Raw genomic sequence first — 21,737 nt, 5'->3', positions numbered from 1 at the left:
GCCCCTGGTGTTGATGAGGTCCGCCCCGAGTTCCTGAAGGCTCTGGACGTTGTAGGGCTGTCCTGGTTGACACGCCTCTACAATGTTGCGTGGAGATCAGGGGCAGTACCCCTGGACTGGCAGACCGGGGTGGTGGTCCCCATCTTTAAGAAGGGAGACCGGAGGGTGTGTTCCAACTACAGGGGGATCACACTCCTCAGCCTCCCTGGGAAAGTCTATGCCAGGGTGCTGGAAAGGAGAGTTCGTCCACTAGTCGAACCTCGGATACAGGAGGAACAATGCGGTTTTCGTCCTGGTCGCGGAACACTGGACGAGCTCTTTATCTTCTCGAGGATACTTGAGGGTGCATGGGAGTTTGCCCAACCAGTCTACATGTGTTTTGTGGACTTGGAGAAGGCATTCGACCGTGTCCCTCGGGGTGTCCTGTGGGAGGTGTTGCGGGAGTACGGGGTGTCTGGCCCATTGCTATGGGCCATTCGATCCCTATACAACCGTTGCAAGAGCTTGGTTCGCATTGCCGGCAATAAGTCGGACTCGTTCCCGGTGGGTGATGGGCTCCGCCAGGGCTGCCCTTTGTCTCCGGTTCTGTTCATAATTTTTATGGACAGGATTTCTAGGCGCAGCCAAGACAATTTTTTTTTTAGAACTGAGACCTGACATTTTTTTGTCTGATACCTGACAATTTTTTTTTTTGAGAACTGAGACCTGACAAATTTTTGTCTGATACCTGACAAATTTTTTTTTGACACTTTTTATTTGTTTAGGAACATTTTTATGCAACAAGATAAAAGAAAAAAGAAAAAACAGAAACAGTATGAGGTCATGGGAAGATAACATACACCTGTACATACATCTGCACATCCACACATACATACGTCAACAAGTCTGCATTACTAATTCTATGCATTAAAGGGTGCTGCCACAAGCTATAAAGTCCAGCCATTTTCTCCACCGTCTCCTTCCCAAATCTCCCTGCAGTCGCAGAGTGAAAGTCATACAGTCCATCAATTTGACGTCTTCCACTATAGAGGTAAAAAGTGTTACAGTGGGAGGATCTCTACAGAGCCAGCGTTTTGTTGTGGCCTTCTTCGCAGAAGCCAAGAGAACTTTCAGAAGGTAAACATCATCTGCAACTAAATCATCTGTAAAATATCCCAGATACAATGAGGTAAATGTACAAGACACGTGGAATCCCAACACCTCTGTAATTATCTTTATAACTTCCGTCCAGAAGGGTCGTATGAGTGGGCAGGACCAGAATATATGACCGTAATCAGCCATGACTTCCCCACAATTCCTCCAGCAAAACGCAGGTGTAGCACTGAATTTAGACTTCTGTTTAGGCGTTATGAAATAGCGTATAATGTTCTTCCAGCAGAAGTCCCGCCACATGTTGGAGTTAGTTGTGGTAAACTGTGTCTCCCAGATCCGTGCCCACCCATCTTCTGTAATCACAATGTCCATTTCTTTTTCCCATTTCTGCTTTATGTAAATCGTTGAGTGCCCTTTGAGCTTAGTCAGACATTTATACGGTTTACTTATCAAGGCTCTGTTACTCCCAGAGTCATAAGCATCAATGAAAATATCAACAATCGAGAAGTCTCCACGGACACAGCTCTTCAGTCTTTTGCCAATATAGTCACGGAGTTGCAAGTATCGAAAAAAGTCTTGTTTCCCGAGATCGTAAGTCTTGCATAGGGTATCAAAAGCCATAATTTTAGATTTTACAATAACCAAACACCCAGCAGTGATTCCATGCCACACCCATTGTTTAAATCTACTATCGTGGGAAGCAGGTAAAAAAATCAGGGTCATACGCTGGCCACCTCAGAAGTTTTATCTCTTCCTGGAGTTGCGCCTGCTTGACCACTCCCCTCCATATTTTTAATGTAAAAGTGACCCAGTGGCTGGGCGTCAAGGTATCGTCCAAATCAGAAGCCGCGTGACCAAGTCTAGACTGGATTGGCGTGTCTGAGAGAGACATCTCAATAGTCTTCCACCTCGCACAAAAAGATGGATTACACCAACACACCAAGGACCTCAGCTGAGCAGATAAGTAGTAATTCCTTAATGAAGGTAGAGCCAAGCCCCCTTTGTCTTTCGGCAACTGCAAAGTAGAGAACTTCACCCTTGGTCTTTTGCTAAGCCAAATGAATCTCGAAATCTGCTTATTCCATTCCCTGAATTGCTTCTCTGGAATTTGAATAGGTAAAGCAAGAAAAAGATAGAGTAGTTTGGGGAGAATATTCATTTTAATTATCTGTATCCTGTTGCCAAGGTCGAGAGGGAGCAAGGCCCAAATGTTGAGATCGCTATATATTTCTCTATTAATACGACTGTAATTAATATCGTACAGTTGTGTCAGATCTCTAGGCAGAAACACTCCCAAATATTTGATAGCAGTTGCCTCCCAATTAAACTTGAATTTTGCCAGTAGTGTCTGGTCCGGAGAAAAATTAAATGACAGAACTTGAGTTTTTTTGACATTAAGGACATACCCTGAATACAGGCCATATGTTTCCAACATCCCCATTAACACTGGTATACCTGAGCTGGGATCCGTGATTGTCACCAAGACATCATCTGCGTATAAACACACCTTGTACTCGTCCCCTCCTATTACAATCCCTTTCAACGATGTTTCCTGACGTATAGCCTGGGCTAGAGGTTCGATAAACAAGTTGAAGAGGTAGGGGCTTGCTGGACACCCCTGTCTACATCCTCGTTCTAAAAAAATTGTATCGGAGAGGCTACCGTTAATTTTTATTCTGGCAGTAGGGAGAGAATAAAGAGCTTGGAAACATCTTATAAACTCGCTACAGAAACCAAATCTTTTCATCACTAGGAAGAGGAAGTCCCAATTCACTGAATCATATGCTTTTTCAGCATCTAAGCTAAGAATAATTGAGCTTTTTTTCTTATTATTAATGTGTTCGATGATGTGTAAAGCTCGTCTAATATTATCGTGGGTTTGTCTATTTTTCAAGAAACCCGTTTGGTCTTCATCAATCAAAGAAGGCATTACAGCATCCATTCTTCGCACCAAAATAGTTGTGTATAGTTTATAGTCTGAGTTCAGGACACTTATCGGCCTATAAGATTTGCAGTTTAGTCTATCCTGTCCCCCCTTTGGCAAAACAGATATGAAGGCCTCCTTCCAAGAGGGAGGTACCAGACCTCCTTTCAAAATGTAGTTAAAACTAGTTTCCAACAGGGGAAGAAGGCTTTCCCTCATGGTTTTGTACCATTCGGCAGGGAGCCCGGTACCTGGTGATTTATTGGATTTAAGGCTGGAGATAGCTTTAATTATTTCTTCCTGAGATATTAAGGACGTTAACTTACTATTTGCTTCTCGACCAATCGTAGGCAGGTCTAAGGAATTCAAAAAGTCAGTCATCTTATTTACATCACCCTGAGTAGATTGACTATATAAGGATTTGTAATAGTTTTCAAACGCTTTTTGAATTTCATCCAGGTCAGTTACAACATTGTTACCAACCGGGTCTCTAATCTTATAAATATTATTTTCAGCTTGCTGTTTTCTAATCCGCCACGCCAACTGCTTCGCCGCCTTAGGCCCCGCCTCATAATACCTCTGTTTCATGAACCTTATGTTTTTCTCTACTTCTTCGCTCAATATCTTATCTATCTCCTGCTTAATCTGTCTGATCTGGTGGGTTACTGTAGTATTTTTATCCTTTAGACCTGACTGTTCCAAGGCCATTAATCTATCCTGCAGTTGTAACAATTCTTGTGACTTTTTCCTTTTAATCACGGTCGACCACGCAATTATTTTTCCTCTGAGGACAGCTTTGGCTGCATCCCATACAATACTGTGATTTGTCTCTCCATTATCATTGTCCTGCAGGTACAAGTTAAGATCGGCTGTCATTTGTTTCACAAAAGCGGGGTCATTTAACATACCGGTATTTAGTCTCCACAAAGTTGTCTTCCGTGTCCCGTCCAAATGTAACGTTATATAAATTCCACTGTGGTCAGAGACATCTCTTGGACCTATTCTGCAATCTTTTATCCTGTGTAAATCCCTATTAAACATAAAACAGTAATCTATCCTCGAATACACTGAGTGTCGAGCAGAGTAAAAAGTGAATCCTGACGCTGACCCATGGATAGATCGCCACACGTCAATAAGCCCCAATTCCGTTAACATTCCTTTAACCCGTTTCCCTCCAGACGTGCTTTTCCTGTCCCTATTATTTGAGTCTAATCTGGGATTTAACAGTAAATTAAAATCTCCTGCACAAATAAGAGTTCCCACCGTTTCCTTAGAGATCGACAATTTTTTTTTTGAGAACTGAGACCTGACAATTTTTTGTCTGATACCTGACAATTTTTTTTTGAGAACTGAGACCTGACAATTTTTTGTCTGATACCTGACAATTTTTTTTTGAGAACTGAGACCTGAAAATTTTTTGTCTGATACCTGACTTTTTTTTTTGAGAACTGAGACCTGACAATTTTTTGTCTGATACCTGACAATTTTTTTTTTTGAGAACTGAGACCTGACAATTTTTTGTCTGATACCTGACAATTTTTTTTTTGAGAACTGAGACCTGACAAATTTTTCTCTGATACCTGACAATTTTTTTTTGAGAACTGAGACCTGACAAATTTTTCTCTGATACCTGACAATTTTTTTTGAGAACTGAGACCTGACAATTTTTTGTCTGATACCTGACAATTTTTTTTTTTTGAGAACTGAGACCTGACAATTTTTTGTCTGATACCTGACAATTTTTTTTTGAGAACTGAGACCTGACAATTTTTTTTTGAGAACTGAGACCTGACAATTTTTTGTCTGATACCTGACAATTTTTTTTTTGAGAACTGAGACCTGACAATTTTTTGTCTGATACCTGACAATTTTTTTTTGAGAACTGAGACCTGACAATTTTTTGTCTGATACCTGACAATTTTTCTTTTTGAGAACTGAGACCTGACAAATTTTTGTGTGATACCTGACAATTTTTTTTTGAGAACTGAGACCTGACAAATTTTTCTCTGATACCTGACAATTTGTTTTTTTTGAGAACTGATACCTGACAATTTTTTGTCTGATACCTGACAATTTTTCTTTTTGAGAACTGAGACCTGACAATTTTTTGTCTGATACCTGACAATTTTTTTTTTGAGAACTGAGACCTGACAATTTTTTGTCTGATACCTGACAATTTTTCTTTTTGAGAACTGAGACCTGACAATTTTTTGTCTGATACCTGACAATTTTTCTTTTTGAGAACTGAGACCTGACAATTTTTTGTCTGATACCTGACAATTTTTTTTTGAGAACTGAGACCTGACAATTTTTTGTCTGATACCTGACAATTTTTTTTTTTGAGAACTGAGACCTGACAATTTTTTGTCTGATACCTGACAATTTTTTTTTGAGAACTGAGACCTGACAAATTTTTCTCTGATACCTGACAATTTTTTGTCTGATACCTGACAATTTTTTTTTTGAGAACTGAGACCTGACAATTTTTTGTCTGATACCTGACAATTTTTCTTTTTGAGAACTGAGACCTGACAATTTTTTGTCTGATACCTGACAATTTTTTTTTGAGAACTGAGACCTGACAAATTTTTGTGTGATACCTGACAATTTTTTTTTGAGAACTGAGACCTGACAAATTTTTCTCTGATACCTGACAATTTTTTTTTGAGAACTGAGACCTGACAAATTTTTCTCTGATACCTGACAATTTTTTGTCTGATACCTGACAATTTTTTTTTTGAGAACTGAGACCTGACAATTTTTTGTCTGATACCTGACAATTTTTCTTTTTGAGAACTGAGACCTGACAATTTTTTGTCTGATACCTGACAATTTTTTTCTTTTGAGAACTGAGACCTGACAATTTTTTGTCTGATACCTGACAATTTTTTTTTTGAGACCTGACGATGTCCTAAAATGTACACCGTACTCCAATGATGACTCAAACTACATGGTGAAATTCAGTGTAGGGATTAATGCGTTATTAACCAACGAGTTACAGTAACTACGTTATTATTTTGGTAACGAGGACGGTAAGTTGTTATTATGCCAAAATCAGGAACGCATTACTCGTTAGTGGGATTTAGATAGGGTCGTTATTCGTTACTTCGTGTGTTGCGTTCAACTTACCTCGGAAATCAGAACACGGACTTGGGAATGATGTCACACTCGAGTGAATGGTGTTCTGGTTAGCTTCGTCAGAGAAGTCGGGATTCCAATATGGCGACGCCCTTGAAAACGGTTGTTTTGCTACCCCTCCTCTACAAAAACAAATTACTACTAAAAACATATGCAGCCATAGCTGGACTCGGTGGGCCGATGTTTCTTCTTTTTTTTTTCCCCATCACAGTATAAACAATGAAAGGTGGTGGATTGGCCAGATGCCTCTTCTTCTCTCATTCTCCCCCCTCTCTCTCCTGTCGCTACTTCAATCATTAAACTGATCAATGATCAGCTGATCAGCTTTTCTCTCTCGTTTATTTATCGCCCACTTTGCACTAGAAAGAGGAAACCAGCGGATGTCGCGTTAAACAACAGCAGCACGTTTAAGCTTGATCAGCTGTTGTTAGAATTTATTTAATATTAATTTCTAGTATCAGCTGATGTTTGCTGGAGCCACAGCTGTAAAGCTGCTGGTCATGATGTCGGTTTGGATATGTGGTGAGAGGGAAACATGAGGATGAAACCAGGAGATGTCCTTACTGAATCATCAGAGCTGTTATGGAGAAACAGGTTTACCTTTTAGGTGACATGAATGAGTTGAAGTTATGAACTGTTTCTGAGAGACAAATAACACCAGGATCCTTTTCTAAGTAGCTGACGGCTGTAACTGTGCAGGGGCGCTTCTAGCAAAGTGTTGCCAGGGGGGCAGGTAGGGCATTAACAGGGAGAGGGGGGCACAAAGAAATACTTTTCTTTCTTATTCTCATTTCAAATGTCTCGCTTTTAATAATTATCTGAATCTTACAGCCAAAGTTTTTATCTGATGTAAAATGTATAGAAATCCATTATTGTACACACTAATTATTTTTCAGGTTCCCATCATATTTTCTTCAGAAGTAGCTAAGTACTGTATATGATGCCAGTATTTTCCCACATTTTCTAGATACTGTACCAGTACTGTGTGTAAAATGTCATCAAAAAGTCAGTTAAGTTTTATTCTTTCTCACCTGTCTTTCTGTCTCCTTTTACTTTTTAAAGGTTGCCATGTTAGAAAAAATATTTTGCTTGCCATGCTTTTATAAATAGTTTATGAAAATATCAGTAAATCTGTCATTTATTAAGTTTAATATTCAGTAATGTTCATGTCTCACCTCTAGTCTTAATTTCAGGTTTCCACCATGTGTTGTTGATAGTTCAGGAGGTTAACTTGACCAAGCAGTCTTTGGGTTTCGGCTAAGTACTGTTTAGAATACCAGAATAGGGAGGATGGTGTAGGTTTATGTTTATTAGATGGATACATATATACCAACAAGACAGTGTACATCACTGTCACAACAGTGTTTTGTTTTTTATTCAACGGCTTTATGATTTTTCCTATAATGGTGGGCCGGTCTGTTGTCAGAATGCCCGGGCCGCTTTTTTGTCCCAGTCCAGCCCTGTATGCAGCTCATCTGCAATCTAGTGTTACCTACATCTTCCTATTCAGAAGGGAGAATTGCCCAGTTCTGAGTACAATTGAAAGCAACACGACTGCATTTTCCATGTGGGATGTAAAAAGCGCACATGGCACTGTGACATAGGGCTGGAATCATGGCGGCAGTTGACAATGGTCCAGGCGTGGGATTTCTCTCGTGGAAATATGCACATTATTTTTTCCTTTCTGTTGGTAGGTGGCACAGTGCACTGTGGCAGGATAGTGCTAACATGTAAGCAAGCTAGAAGACTGGCATCCTTGCTGGGTATCCAGTTAGGGAAGCAACACATTAATAAGAGAAGTCTGAGTAAAACCAAAGTTACTTTCCCTAGTAACTAGTTACTTTGAAAGTAACGAGTAACTTGAAGTAACTGAGTTACTTATATAAGATAAAACTTTATTAATCCCTCGGGTGGGTTCCTCTGGGAAATTCGGTTTCCAAAAAAAAGCACAGCACCGACAGAAGTTACTTTTGATATAAGTAACTAGTAATGTAACTTAGTTACTAATTTAAAGTAACTTACCCAACACTGGTGAAATTTAAGACTGTCTTCACAAGGAACCAACGTGTAGCTACAATCAACCATCAGTGGCTCAAGACAGCTGCTGTGCTTGACCCACGCTTTAAGGATTTAAAATGTCTTGTAAGGGGAGAGTGAGAAGAGGTTTGGAGCAGCCTTGAGGCCCTGCTGCAGGAACAGTGTAAAGATGCCACCACAGACAAAGAGCCTCCTCCTCTCTTCATTGTCTCCTGACTCTGATTCAGATGAGGAAGCCCTGTGTAACAGGGCCGTGAGCTTGTACAGAGCAGAATCCACCATCAGCGAGACAGACTGCCCGCTGCAGTGGTGGTCCAGTCAAGCAGCTGTCTGTCCTGAGCTGCAAGTATTTGATTGGTTCTCCCACTTCTGTCCCATGTGACAGACTGTTCTCACCTACAGGTCACAACTGCTCATGACCTAAAGAAAAAAGAAAAGGCTATGAATAAGATAGGAAATAAATATGTAAATTAAAAAGGGTAAATTTAACTAGGAAGGAATAAAATAAATAAAATATAAAAATTAAAGTTAAAAATGAAATAACTGTGTAACACAAATTAGAATGAAGGGTATATTTAACTGGGAAAGAATAAGATAAAATATATAAATTAAAGTTGAAAATAAAATAACTGTACAACAAAATACACAATACACAGTATAGAAATATATAAGAATGTATGAGAAATATAAATATATATATACACAATAACAGCAGCTGTACAAGTATTAAATGGAAATGAAGAAATATAATGTCCAGTGTTGTGCAATCCACATTTGTAAGTGTCTTGTGCAGTGCAAATATGCTTAAAGTGATTAAAGTGATTAGGTGTTGTATTGTTTGTAATGTCGTTCGAGCACATACTGAAGAAGCCAATCTCTGTAGCCCAGTGGTTCTTAACCTTGTTGGAGGTACCGAACCCCACCAGTTTCATATGCGCATTCATCGAACCCCTCTTTAGTGAAATTTATCTTTTCTTCAAATTCAAGACATAGATATGATTTTTACTGGTGCACAAAATGAGCCGTGCATGAACATCACCTTGTTCAAAGAACAAAACCAACACAATGCATGAACTTACAACAAATTACATACCTGCAAATCAGTGTGACTTCTGCTGTTGCCTTTGAGAGACCAGTTCAGATATGCGTGACTTCACCTTAGCAAGTGCCAGTCTCATGTCATTTTCACAGAACAGTCTGTTCCTTTTCTTCGTTTTTATGTCCAGCATTGTCGAAAAGGGTTGCTCGCAAAGATATGTTGTAACAAATGGTATAAAAAAATCCACGGCTTTCTTAGCAATAATTGGATACTTGTCCATTTGTCGACACCAAAACGTTGAGAGCGTTGTTGTTCTGAAGAGTTGCTGTTGAACCTGGCTCTGCTGAATTTCAATGATTTCGTCAAGGTATTCATCATTGACATAAATGAATAAATTCTTTACAAATCCTACCATGTGGATTCATGGATTTTTTTTCACATTCTGTCTCTCACAGTTGAAGTGTACCTCTGGTGCAAATTACTGACCTCTGTCATCATTTTAGAACTTACACAATCGGTGGCTGACTAAATACTTTTTTGCCCCACTGTAGTTAGTATGGATTAAAATGTTTTAAAAAAAATCACACGAAGTACTACCACGACATTCACATGTTGACTACTGCACGCGCAACATTCCCCGCAGCCCTGAACAATTGTCAGTTGGAAAGTTACATATCGCCCAGCCTTACCACAGTATAAGTCTAAATAACATTTGACCACTCTATTAGGTAGTTGTTGGGATCATCTTTCCAGCTTGGCTTTATAACAGTTGTTTATCAACTTCTTAACATCCATCAGGAGATCAATGCAATTTAAATATTTTGGGGATGGGATCATAAACATTACAAACCTTATCTGACTGGAAGGTAAAATCAGTCTCCTCATGGTTTCCTCTGTGTTCCCAGAGATGCCTGATAATGCAGAACCACCTGAATGTTGACAGAAAAAGTAGGATCCATGTCCGAAGTCTCACCTGACACACTGCCATGATGCTTAGAAACTGTGGACAACTGGTCATAGCTGAAGGTCCAGCTATCATTACCAGCGAGGATGCGTCAAGCAGAATAAGGTTCACTCTCTGGAAGTTTGATGTCCACGGTGAAATCACAAAGCACATGTTGAAGTTGCCAGAATGAGACTTCCATCGAGGAATCTACACATAACAACAGGCATTTAAGAACTTTTAATTATGCTCTATGATGAACGATCGTGGCTCAAGAGTTGGGTGTTCGTCTTGTAACCGGAAGGTTGCCGGTTTGAGCCCCGCTCGGACAGTCTCGGTCGTTGTGTCCTTGGGCAAGACACTTCACCTACCGCCTACTGGTGATAGCCAGAGGGGCCGATGGCGCAATATGGCAGCCTCGCTTCTGTCAGTCTGCCCCAGGGCAACTGTGGCTACAACTGTAGCTGCCTCCACCAGTGTGTGAATGAATAGTGGAATTGTAAAGCGCTTTGAGGGGTCCCGAAAAGCACTATATAAATGCAATCCATTATTATTATTATTGATGTGAAACTCACCTTAAAATCGAACATGTTCTGCTTCTAGCCAATGTAATTATTTGGGTAAATCAGTCAAAATCAAGCAATAAAACAGAAAACAAGCTAGCAGTGTCCAAATTGCAACTGCAACTGATGACTTTATACTTATAACTTGGTAATTCAAGGCCAATCATTGACTGAGTGGCCTTTAGATACAGCTGCTTAAACTGTTTTTGCCTTGGGCTATTTGGGCTCCTTTGCTGCTTTTATAAGATTATCTTATATAGTTTGATAAAATCTAGTTTCTATCCAGCGAAAACTAGTTTGATCACTGCTCCAAATCTCTCGAGTAGAATTGTTAGAATTGTTGTGTACTAAAAAAAAAATGGAGTGGGGCTAACCATTGAGGAATATTACTGGTTTCTTCAATTGGTGTCACACACTGAGAGCACACCCTGGGCAGGAGAATAGCTCCCCTTCTTTATTCTTTTCGTTTAAATCCAGTTTGGGAAGCCTCACATCCTTTGCAGCAGATCTGATAACCGCCATACCGGATAACATCGAACTGCACTAGCCTCTAAGAAGTCCTTCCCTGGGGTGCAATTGCCATTGCCGATCTCAGCATTAAAATAGACCTTTGATGGTCATTATTAAGATAAGCATCATGTTAGTCTAGCAGAAGATTAAACTGATAGTGTCAGAACTTTGAACGACTGTCTTTTTGTTGGAGGCTTGAAAAAGCAGAGATATTAGATAAAAAGAGCCCCTCTTAGTTACTGGGACGAGGTAGCCCTCGAACAAGAATTTCAGATTTCTGTTGTTGTTTAATGCTACTTGTTAATTTTGTTTAGCATATTAACTATCAATCAGACAGCATGCTTTGAGGGTTTTTTTCCAAGTTCAAATTTCTGCATCCAGTCTCTTTTTCATCTCCTCCTGACAGAACAGCACAGGTAAGATCCTACACTTCGTATTATGCTTTTCCTTAATAAAACCACATCCGTATCTGTTATCAACTAATCTAAAACAATATATAAAATAAATTGTAGTGTAACCCAGCTGGAGAAATCTGTTAAAAGATGAAATGATTTGTAAATGATTTGTGTAGTTGTGGAATTGTTCTTTTGTTTTCATTTTATTGTTACACACAAGAAGTGATGGTCTGAAAGAATTTGTTTTGGTTTCTGCTCTTCTTGCTGGGTCGAGCAGGACCTTTAATTTTGAAGATCCATCAGGAAGTCATTCACTGATATGTTGTGTTGGTATGAATAATGCAAAAAACAAAATCCCAATGCGGTCTTGACTAGTGGGAGAAACTGACGTTTGTGCTGAAGCTCAGCTTCATAAAAGTTTTTAAAAAACTGCAAGTTTAGACTACTGAATAAGGTCACCACTTAATAACTCAATAACACTTAATAACTCAATAACACTCAATAACAGTGAGAGGAATAGATATATCTTCTGAAGTTGCCAGAAGTGTCAGCTAATGTAATGTTGCTGCATGTGTCTCAGTAAGCTAACCAACTGAGAGGTCATGCATTTGATGCAGAGTATTATTTTACTGTCATATTTGCCAAATGAATAAGGACATTCTCCCATACATTAGTCACTCCCTTGTTAGTTTAAGAGTCATTACATTATTTTTTGTCTGTGACAGTTTTCAGTCATCCTTGAAGGTTCTGGACTTCTTTAAGTTGCTTGAAGACGTTTCCCCTCTCATCCGAGAAGCTTCTTCAGTTCTAGGGTCAAATAGTGGAAAGTCCCAGATATAAGCCCTGTGGGAGAGGGACAATGCACCCCCTAATGGTCCTCTACCTAATCACACGAGCCAATAGTGTGTAGGTCACAATCAGCCAGGGTTTCGGGTGAGCTCATTGTGAAACCTGGCCCCACCCTATCATGTGATTTCCTGAGGTCAGATGGCCCAGGATGTGAGTGGGCGTTAAGGCGTCTGGGAAGGGAACTCAAAACTGGATTATAGATGGCAGAGAGTTGGTGCCGTAAACCCCCGCCTCTGTTCAAAGAATATGGTTTCTGACCCAGTCTCTATTAGTGACATTATTAAGAGATTAATGCAATCTCTACAGCTCTGAATCACATTCAGTTTCAGATGAGATGCTTGCCATGCTCTAGAATTACACTATATACATGATTATACATTGCTAAACACATTTTTTTTCTGCTCATTGCCCCATATCTGAGGTGATTATGTCTCTCGATGCAGAGAAGGCCTTTGTTCGGGTCGAATGGGACTACCTCTTTGCTGTCTTGAATAGGTTTGGGTTTGGAGAAAGGTTTGTGTCTTGGATCAGACTTCTTTATACTCAGGCTTGTGTCATCACCAAGTGTGTTCAATCTGAACACCTGTAAACTCTTTAGCGTTAGCACTTGAGCAATCTGACATTCCTTTTAAACTCAGCCCCTTGGGGTTTAGGTACTTGGGAAATAATATCACACGTACTTTGCCTTCACTGTTTTCAGAGTTTTGCCCCCGTGGTCTAACAATTTACATCAGATTTCCAGAGGGGGAACTCTCTCCCCTGTCACTAATAGGCAGGATTAATATTATCAAAATGAATGTGCTACCCAGATTTCTCTTTTTATGTCAGTGTATTCCCCTATTTCTGCCCAAACAGTTTTTTAAGTTCTTAGACCAGATGATTTCTTCTTTTTTGTGGAGTGGGCGGGCCCCTAGACTGAGACTCACTCTATTGCGGGGATCTTTCCCTATCCAATTTTTTAATGTATTACTGGTCTTCACATATTCATAAACTGACTTATGGATAAATTCACCTAACTTGATTTGGTGTAAACTTGAAATTCAATCAATTTCTCCACATTTTTCACCCGCCTCTCTTCTCTATTCATCACGGCCTATTAAAACATCTTCTGTTGCTTCAAATCCGAGATTGTAGTTGCTAAGAAATCATCAATTTCTTCTACCAACGCTGCCTATTTGATTTGGCACAAAAGAGGCATAAAAACCATGAGAGCCCTTTACAAAGATGATGTCCTACTTAGCCCTTCAGAGCTGTCCTCAAAATTTAACCTACCTCCTTCTCAGTTGTTTCTCTACTTTCAAATTAGACACCGTGTCTCGTCCCTCGTTGAGTGCGAGAGGAACTGACCTGAAAAATAGGATCATGGCCAAGCTTGAAACCTGGATCCCCCGTAGCCGGTTACCAAGATTACGTGAAGTACCCTCAGAAGGTCTGCTAGATGATGTTAATGCAGCACTACGGGCAATACCTACAACCATGATTACCGACACTAACAAGCTGATCTACAATACGGCAGCAGTGATCAGTGAGATGCTTGGCTACAAGTTGAACAGCGACAAGGGGCAGTACCCTCCATGGAGAAGGAGGCTAGAGGGCAAGATCAAAGTAGCACGGAGGGAGGTTAGCCAACTAACGGAGTTGCAGAAAGGTGCGACAAATAAGGTGCATAAGACATAAGAAATACAGCAAGCTGTCCATACCTGAGGCCTTGGAAACTGCCAAGCAAAGACTCACAGCCTTGGCCAGCCGCTTGAGGAGGTACACCAGAGAGATAGAAGGCAGGATAAACCAGCTGTTCTCCACAGAACCAGCAAAGGTGTACTCTCAGTGGCAAGGGAACAATAAGAGAACAGCACCACCAAGGCTGGAGACGGAGCAATACTGGAAGAGCATATGGGAGAAGGATGCAACCCATAACGGCAATGCTCAGTGGCTAGAGGATCTGAGGGCAGACCACAGCGACCTCCCTGAACAGGGTCCAGTAACCATCACAGTGGCAGATATCCAAGAAAGGGTCTCCAGTATGAAGAGTTGGACAGCACCAGGGCTCGACATGGTTCACGCCTACTGGCTGAAGAAGCTGACTGCACTCCACGAGCGTCTGGCAGCACAAATGAACCAGCTGCTAGTTAACGAGAGACACCCGGAATGGCTAACTGAAGGCCGGACGGTCCTGATCCCCAAGGACCCCAAGAAGGGACCGGTCCCCTCCAACTACCGACCAATGACCTGCCTCAGTACTACATGGAAGCTCCTGTCAGGCATCATATCGCCTAAGATGAACAGGCACATGGGTCAATACATGAGCGGGACACAGAAAGGAATTGGCAAGAATACCAGAGGCGCAAAACACCAGCTACTGGTAGAAAGAACAATCAGCCGAGACTGCAAGACCAGACTGACCAACCTGTGCACTGCCTGGATTGATTACAAGAAGGCCTATGACTCAATGCCCCACAGCTGGATACTGGAATGCCTAGAATTGTACAAGATCAATGGGACCCTAAGAGCCTTCATCAGGAACTCAATGGGGATGTGGCGTACAACACTAGAGGCCAACTCCAAGCCCATAGCACAAGTCACCATCAAGTGCGGGATCTACCAAGGAGATGCTCTGTCCCCACTGCTGTTCTGCATAGGCCTGAACCCCCTCAGTGAGATCATTAACAAGACTGGCTACGGATACCGACTACGGAACGGAGCAGTTGTCAGCCACCTCCTGTACATGGACGACATCAAGCTGTATGCCAAGAGTGAACGAGACATCGATTCACTGATCCACACTACCAGGCTATACAGCAATGACATTGGAATGTCGTTCGGACTGGAGAAGTGTAGCCGGATGGTAACAAAGAGAGGGAAGGTAGTCAGAACTGAGGGGATTGAACTACCAGAAGGCAACATTGCAGACATAGAGGACAGTTAGAAGTACTTGGGGATCCCGCAGGCGAATGGGAACCATGAAGAGGCCGCTAGAAAAGCTGCAACCACCAAGTACCTGCAGAGGGTCAGGCAAGTCCTGAGGAGTCAGCTGAATGGTAAGAACAAGATCCGGGCCATCAACACGTACGCCCTACCCGTGATCAGGTACCCTGCTGGGGTAATAGGCTGGCCAAAGGAGGAGATAGAAGCCACTGACATAAAGACAAGAAAGCTCCTTACCATGCATGGAGGGTTTCACCCCAAGTCCAGCACCCTGAGGCTGTACGCTAAGCGGAAGGAAGGGGGCCGGGGACTGGTGAGTGTCAGCACCACAGTCCAGGATGAGACAACGAACATCCAAGAATACATTGGGAAGATGGCCCCAACTGACCGAGTGCTCAGTGAATACCTCAGGCAGCAGAAACCCAAGAAAGAGGAGGGAGACGAGGAACCATCATGGAAGGACAGGCCCCTGCACGGTATGTACCACCGGCAGATAGAGGAGGTGGCTGATATCCAGAAATCCTACCAGTGGCTGGACAAAGCTGGACTGAAAGACAGCACAGAGGCACTAATCATGGCAGCACAAGATCCATAGAGGCTGGGGTCTATCACACCAGGCAAGACCCCAGGTGCAGGCTGTGTAAAGATGCCCCAGAGACAATCCAGCACATAACAGCAGGGTGCAAGATGCTAGCAGGCAGGGCATACATGGAACGCCATAACCAAGTGGCCGGCATAGTGTACAGGAACATCTGTGCCGAGTATAACCTGGAAGTTCCAAGGTCAAAATGGGAGATGCCCCCAAGGGTGGTGGAGAATGACCGAGCTAAGATCCTGTGGGACTTCCAGATACAGACGGACAAAATGGTGGTGGCTAACCAACCGGACATAGTGGTGGTAGACAAACAGAAGAAGACGGCCATAGTGATCGATGTAGCGGTTCCGAATGACAGCAATATCAGGAAGAAGGAACACGAGAAGCTGGAGAAATACCAAGGGCTCAGAGAAGAGCTCGAGAGGATGTGGAGGGTGAAGGTAACGGTGGTCCCCGTGGTAATCGGAGCACTAGGTGCGGTGACTCCCAAACTAGGCGAGTGGCTCCAGCAGATCCCGGGAATAACATCGGAGATCTCTGTCCAGAAGAGCGCAGTCCTGGGAACAGCTAAGATACTGCGCAGGACCCTCAAGCTCCCAGGCCTCTGGTAGAGGACCCGAGCTTGAAGGATAAACCGCCCGCAGGGGCGTGCTGGGTGTTTTTATATATATGTATATATATATATATATATATATATATATATATATATATATAGTGCGCTTACAGTGACCGATTCTGACTCATCAGGTAAAATTAGAACCTCCTAGGAGCGTGATTATGAATATGATTATCCACCTTAACATATGTAAAAAGATGGTCGAATTAAGGGAAGCAGTTCCTTAGCAGCCTATTCATTGCTTAACCAATGCAGAAAGGCACTATGAAAATGTTTCTTCTCATAGTCTTTTGCTAATATCCAGAAAGCTATAGCACAACCTGCAAAACTGCTCCTTCCCTGGCTGAGATTCTTTTTGTTTTCTTCAAAACGATCTAAAGTGACAGAAGCACTACCAGTACCCACCTGAGAACCATGCCCCTAAGGAGGTTAGCCAGTTAAGCAATCTTTGCCTCACCTGAAGAATATTTTTGACAGAGCCATCTAAACAGTCAAACGCAATGTGTCGTGAAACACAGTGTATATGTTTTTATTGCAAGACAGCGTTCACTGAACAAAGACAGGGTTGATCAAAGAGTCTGTTATAAAGGGACAAATGTAACTGGGGTTGAGTTTCCTTGATATAAATCTGAGTCGAGATATGTCTGATGGAGAGTCAAACCTTTTGACCTGGAAGGTAGTTAGGAGAAGGGATGCTAGCTACTTATTTTGCTGCTTTGTTTGCAACAAGGCAGCCTGGGCATCTCTCCAGATCCTGTGACAGATGAAAGAAAAATCTCACCTTCGGTAGCAGAAAGCAGTACTGGTTGATGAGATGCTCAAAAGGTTAAAGACTAATTGCAGTTGATGTCTTAAAATTCTAATGGTATTCAAGCGAGGTAAGTTGTCGGTTCCACGTGGACTGGTTGAAAGAAGCTCCACACCAAAGGGCTGCCTCACACTCTTTGTTTGCTCTCTCAGCTTGACCACTGGTTTATGGGTGAAAACCAGAAATAAGGCTCACTTGTGTTCCAGGATAGAACAAAATTACTATACCCAACATGTCATCTGTGGCCCGCTGTCAGTAATGGTGTCCAGTGGGAGTTCCTGGAGGTGGAAAATATTGTCCACAAGGAGCTGAGCAATCTCTAAAGCAGAACAACAAAATGTGCAGCCTTAGAAAAATGATAATGAGAATGATGGTGTTAATAGCTGACAAGTGACAAAATCCACTGCTTTGTGGGACCATGGTTGTCCAGAAGTCAGAAGAAGGTGAAGCAGACCGGAAGAAAACCAGAAGAAGATGCTCTATTGCTCTCAAAACTTTTTCCTCCAGACTCGCTTCCTCTGCCAGAATCTAGAAATCAATGAAATACCTGCAACGCTCTGCTTACCTTGCCATATGGTGAGGAGTCTGTCCTGCTGTGTTGGGACTTTACCATTTATAAACAACTGATTTCAATTTGCTTAAAATACAAACAAACAACAAAAAACCTGTTAAACATGAAAAGACAGGTTAGGGTGAGTTTTCAAAACAGCTTGTACCCATTTTAAAGCTCGATCCCACAGTAACTGTATAAGGAGCACTATCTTGGTGCCATTAGATCAGGGGTGCCCAATCCTGGTCCTCGAGAGCTACCGTCCTGCAGCTTTTAGATGCATCCCTACTCCAACACAACTGAATCAAATGGTTTGATTACCTCTTCAGCATGCCATCGTGTTTGGCAAAGGCCTGATAACAAGCCATTCATTTGATTCAGCTGTGTTGGAGTAGGGATGCATCTAAAAGCTGCAGGACGGTAGCTCTCGAGGACCGGGATTGGGCACCCCTGCATTAGATGAATATGTGTGGCATTGCTGTCTAAACACTAGCATGCCCTGAGCACTCGGATAAAACTGGTGAAGAAAATGGGTTATAGACTGGCATAGATGAGGAAGTAGGAGAAGTCAACCCATTTCCTAGCTCAGCTATTTTTTTATATACCGAAACACCCCAATAACTTAGTGGAGGCAAGAGTGTGGCTGACCTGAGCTGAATCTGCTGAGTCTGCAGTCCAATTCAGGCCGGATTGCTTTCAGATGGACTCAAAATATAAACTTGATCTTTCTATTGTCAATGACAACAGAAAGATCCAGTTACCTAGAGCTCCAGAGCAGTCTGATCCACATCCCAGTTACAGTCACAGGAAGGCAACGATATACTCGAATCTTCAATCCTCCTTTCCACAAGATCACTTTCACTCAGGACTACTCACACACAGTGTGCAGAAGGTTAGTTGGGGTCCACTAACAGGTCTTATCTAACAGTTCAGTATTGAATGGACACCTTCCTCCAGCTTAAGTAGGAGACAGCTGATCACTGAATCAGACACAGGTGAGGTACTGTTCCCAGCCCAGGCGCACAGATGGGAGCTGGAGGAAGATCTGCCTCGAAAACACGGGGTGTGTTTATAGGACACACACACAGGGAGAGAGAGTGATAAACAAGAGTGAGAAAAAGAGAGGCAAGTGAGCCAGGAGGACTGGGAGACCATGACAATGTCATTTATTTTCAATATGTAATATAAAATAAATGCAAAATTTAAACAGCACAAAATGCAGGCAATGCAAAAAGAATGAAATAACATAAGTATTCCCATATAACAGATGCCCAATCAAAAATAGTCCATTTTAATAACAGACTTTTTCTGCTTTCCTGCAGCACGTTGCCCTCTTTTACCCACATCGGCAAATCTCCAGACAAGCAGCTCTGATCATTTACTGAGATCAACAACAGACTTTCGAGTTTGAGAGTTAATAAATATGTTTATATTGCAAAGCCAGCAAACCCTGTAAGTAATTTTTCAGAGATGGCCTTCACGGCAAGAGTTTCTGTAGGCAGACAGCATCCTCATAGCTGCACTTCAATAACTTACAAAAAGAAGCTGCACAGTTACCCTTTGCAGAGGATTCTAAAGTCAACAACCAGCCGAATGGTTGACGCAGTTTTTCTTGGATCGTTTTGAGTCTTCTAACACTCAGAAACTGGTTATTTTCTCTTGCATTTAGTTTACATAGTTTTCATTCTGAAACAGTGGTGCTTTTTGGGTCCATGAAAATGGAACACATTCAGATAATCTCTCTGTATACGGTGTCACCTTTGGTGAAAGTCAAGTTTCAGATTTGAGTGATGTTTGCACGGCATTGTCTACTGTATATACTGTGCAGCACTAAAGGAGTATGTCTTTGTGTGTCTCTGTGTGTGCTAGTCCTCATCAGGAATGAAAAATTCTGATGTGGCAGGGACATATAGACCAGAGGGTGGGAAACACCCTGCATCCCAGCAAATCACACCTTGGATACACCAATCGGATTATCTTTTTTATTGTTCCCTTCATTTAACAGTTTGATATATGGAAGGTGGGCAGTGACATGAAATAATACCTCACATGCAATAACCCCAAAGTAACAAGTCTGTTTTGAAACTATAGTGTAGAAAGAGAGATTTTGTATTGTGTTGCATATTTGACTTCTGCACATATTGTACACATTTTATTCTGCATAGATGTTATTTATTGTGACTTGCTTTCTTTTAGCCCTGATGTGGGGCAGTACTGCAGCTTCATTGTACTATTGTACAAAGTATGCCTGTGCAATGACAAGAAAGAGTTAAAGTGTAGAGAGTAAAAAGTAATAAAGTATTTGTACTTCATACTTCCCAACTTTACTCTTAAACTGTGAGATAGTGACAGATTGCAATTAGCATGCAGCACCAACAGCTGTGAAGAATCCAGCTCACGTGAATGAGCGCCTTATTAATTTTTCTCTTTATGTTAGCATACCTGTACCTGTCTGTCTTGTGACTAATCCTAAGACACCAATTAGTATTTATGATGCTAAAGTGTTTCCAATCCAAACACATGTTAGCATGGTAGCTGGCCCGTCTTTTTCAACCCTTGTTATAAATGATTAGTATGGGTTTTAACTTAGATGTGCATTGTACTAACATCCAGGGATTTAAAAGACTTGTTCCTAAAGAACCGCATTAATGTTGTGTGAGTGCAAACTGCATGAAATTTCCTTGCACCATTTGCTCACTCAACCCTATAAACTCCAGTGGTAATTGACAGCACATTCCCTATGACTCCACATCTCATCAAATCATTCTTAATACATGTTAACACACCATAGGGGGAGAAATAGTCAAAGGCAGCATTATCCAAATTGGTCTCATGAATAATGTAGATACATGTAACGGTGCTTGGTTATCATGTTAAAAGGTCCTTTTTATGGCAAGCATTCGCTCTGATTAATCTGAGGTGTCTTTGAATTAATTCTCAATGCAAATTCACCATGACACAGTTTTAGAGAAGGAAAGAGAGCACAGGTCATTTGAATACTGGTGACACTTGATGATACATTGTTATGCTTTTTAAATAGCAATTAAATCAATTATTCCCTTAGGTTCTTCCTGCCAACACCCACATAACACTTAATGGACCCGAGCTTTAGTGAACCCAGAACAAGTAATGTGATCATGACAGTATGCGCTTAATGCAACCCAGTGCTGCAGCAAGGAACAAAGGGGGTTGCAATAAGGATTAATCCGCATGTGTAAACACTGTCCCTGTTCAGCTCTGAATCTAAATAGACTGTGATTCACAATACATTGCTGGTCTTTTTTCAAATAAAGGGAAATAACATTTGGAAAGGGGGTTTACCTGTGTGAGTCAGCAATTCTAGGGTACCCTTAAAATTGTACATGACTTACACCAGTGTGGGGTGTATGTATGTGTGTTTTGTTATGTACACCCCACACAGGCACACATATGTGCCCTAGGAAAACAGAATGAAATCATTTAATCCTCACAACCAACTCCTTCAATTTCACCAGACAAAGGGAACTAAGGCGAGCCTTGGCGCAGTCAAATGCATGTTGACACTCGGCAGTCCATAAGAAGGGTTCCTTTGGACTGCACAAACGAGTCAGAGGAGCCACTACTGTCGAAAAATTCCGGCAGAAACATCTGTAGTAGCCCACTAGACCCAAGAAGCACCTGAGTTCCTGTCTTGTGGTGGGCACAGGGTAGCTCAGGACAGCTTCCACCTTCACATTTACAGGACATACCTGGCCGTGTCCCACTTGCTTGCCG

General features: G+C 41.7%; 2 long non-coding RNA genes across 3 annotated transcripts; both read right to left on the bottom strand.

The window, feature by feature from the left end:
• Positions 1–616: 616 nt before the first annotated feature.
• Positions 617–1,190, bottom strand: LOC145422295 (uncharacterized). The gene is made up of 2 exons (XR_013903582.1): positions 728–1,190; positions 617–675 (listed from the first exon to the last, which is right to left on the bottom strand). It is a non-coding gene; the product is annotated as an uncharacterized LOC145422295 (long non-coding RNA).
• Positions 1,191–4,449: 3,259 nt separating this feature from the next.
• On the bottom strand, positions 4,450–5,243 carry LOC145422294 (uncharacterized). Of its 2 annotated transcripts, none has more exons than XR_013903581.1 (4): positions 5,113–5,243; positions 4,928–5,029; positions 4,805–4,877; positions 4,450–4,646 (listed from the first exon to the last, which is right to left on the bottom strand). It is a non-coding gene; the product is annotated as an uncharacterized LOC145422294 (long non-coding RNA). The 2 variants fall into 2 exon arrangements; XR_013903580.1 differs by having other exon boundaries at positions 4,594–4,695.
• Positions 5,244–21,737: the final 16,494 nt, after the last annotated feature.

Source organism: Astatotilapia calliptera, chromosome 19, assembly GCF_964374335.1.
Source record: "Astatotilapia calliptera chromosome 19, fAstCal68.1, whole genome shotgun sequence".
In the NCBI taxonomy this organism is placed as follows: Eukaryota; Metazoa; Chordata; class Actinopteri; order Cichliformes; family Cichlidae; genus Astatotilapia; species Astatotilapia calliptera.
The sequence above is the reverse complement of the archived record's forward strand: the minus strand, read 5'-3'. Positions and strand labels throughout refer to the sequence as shown.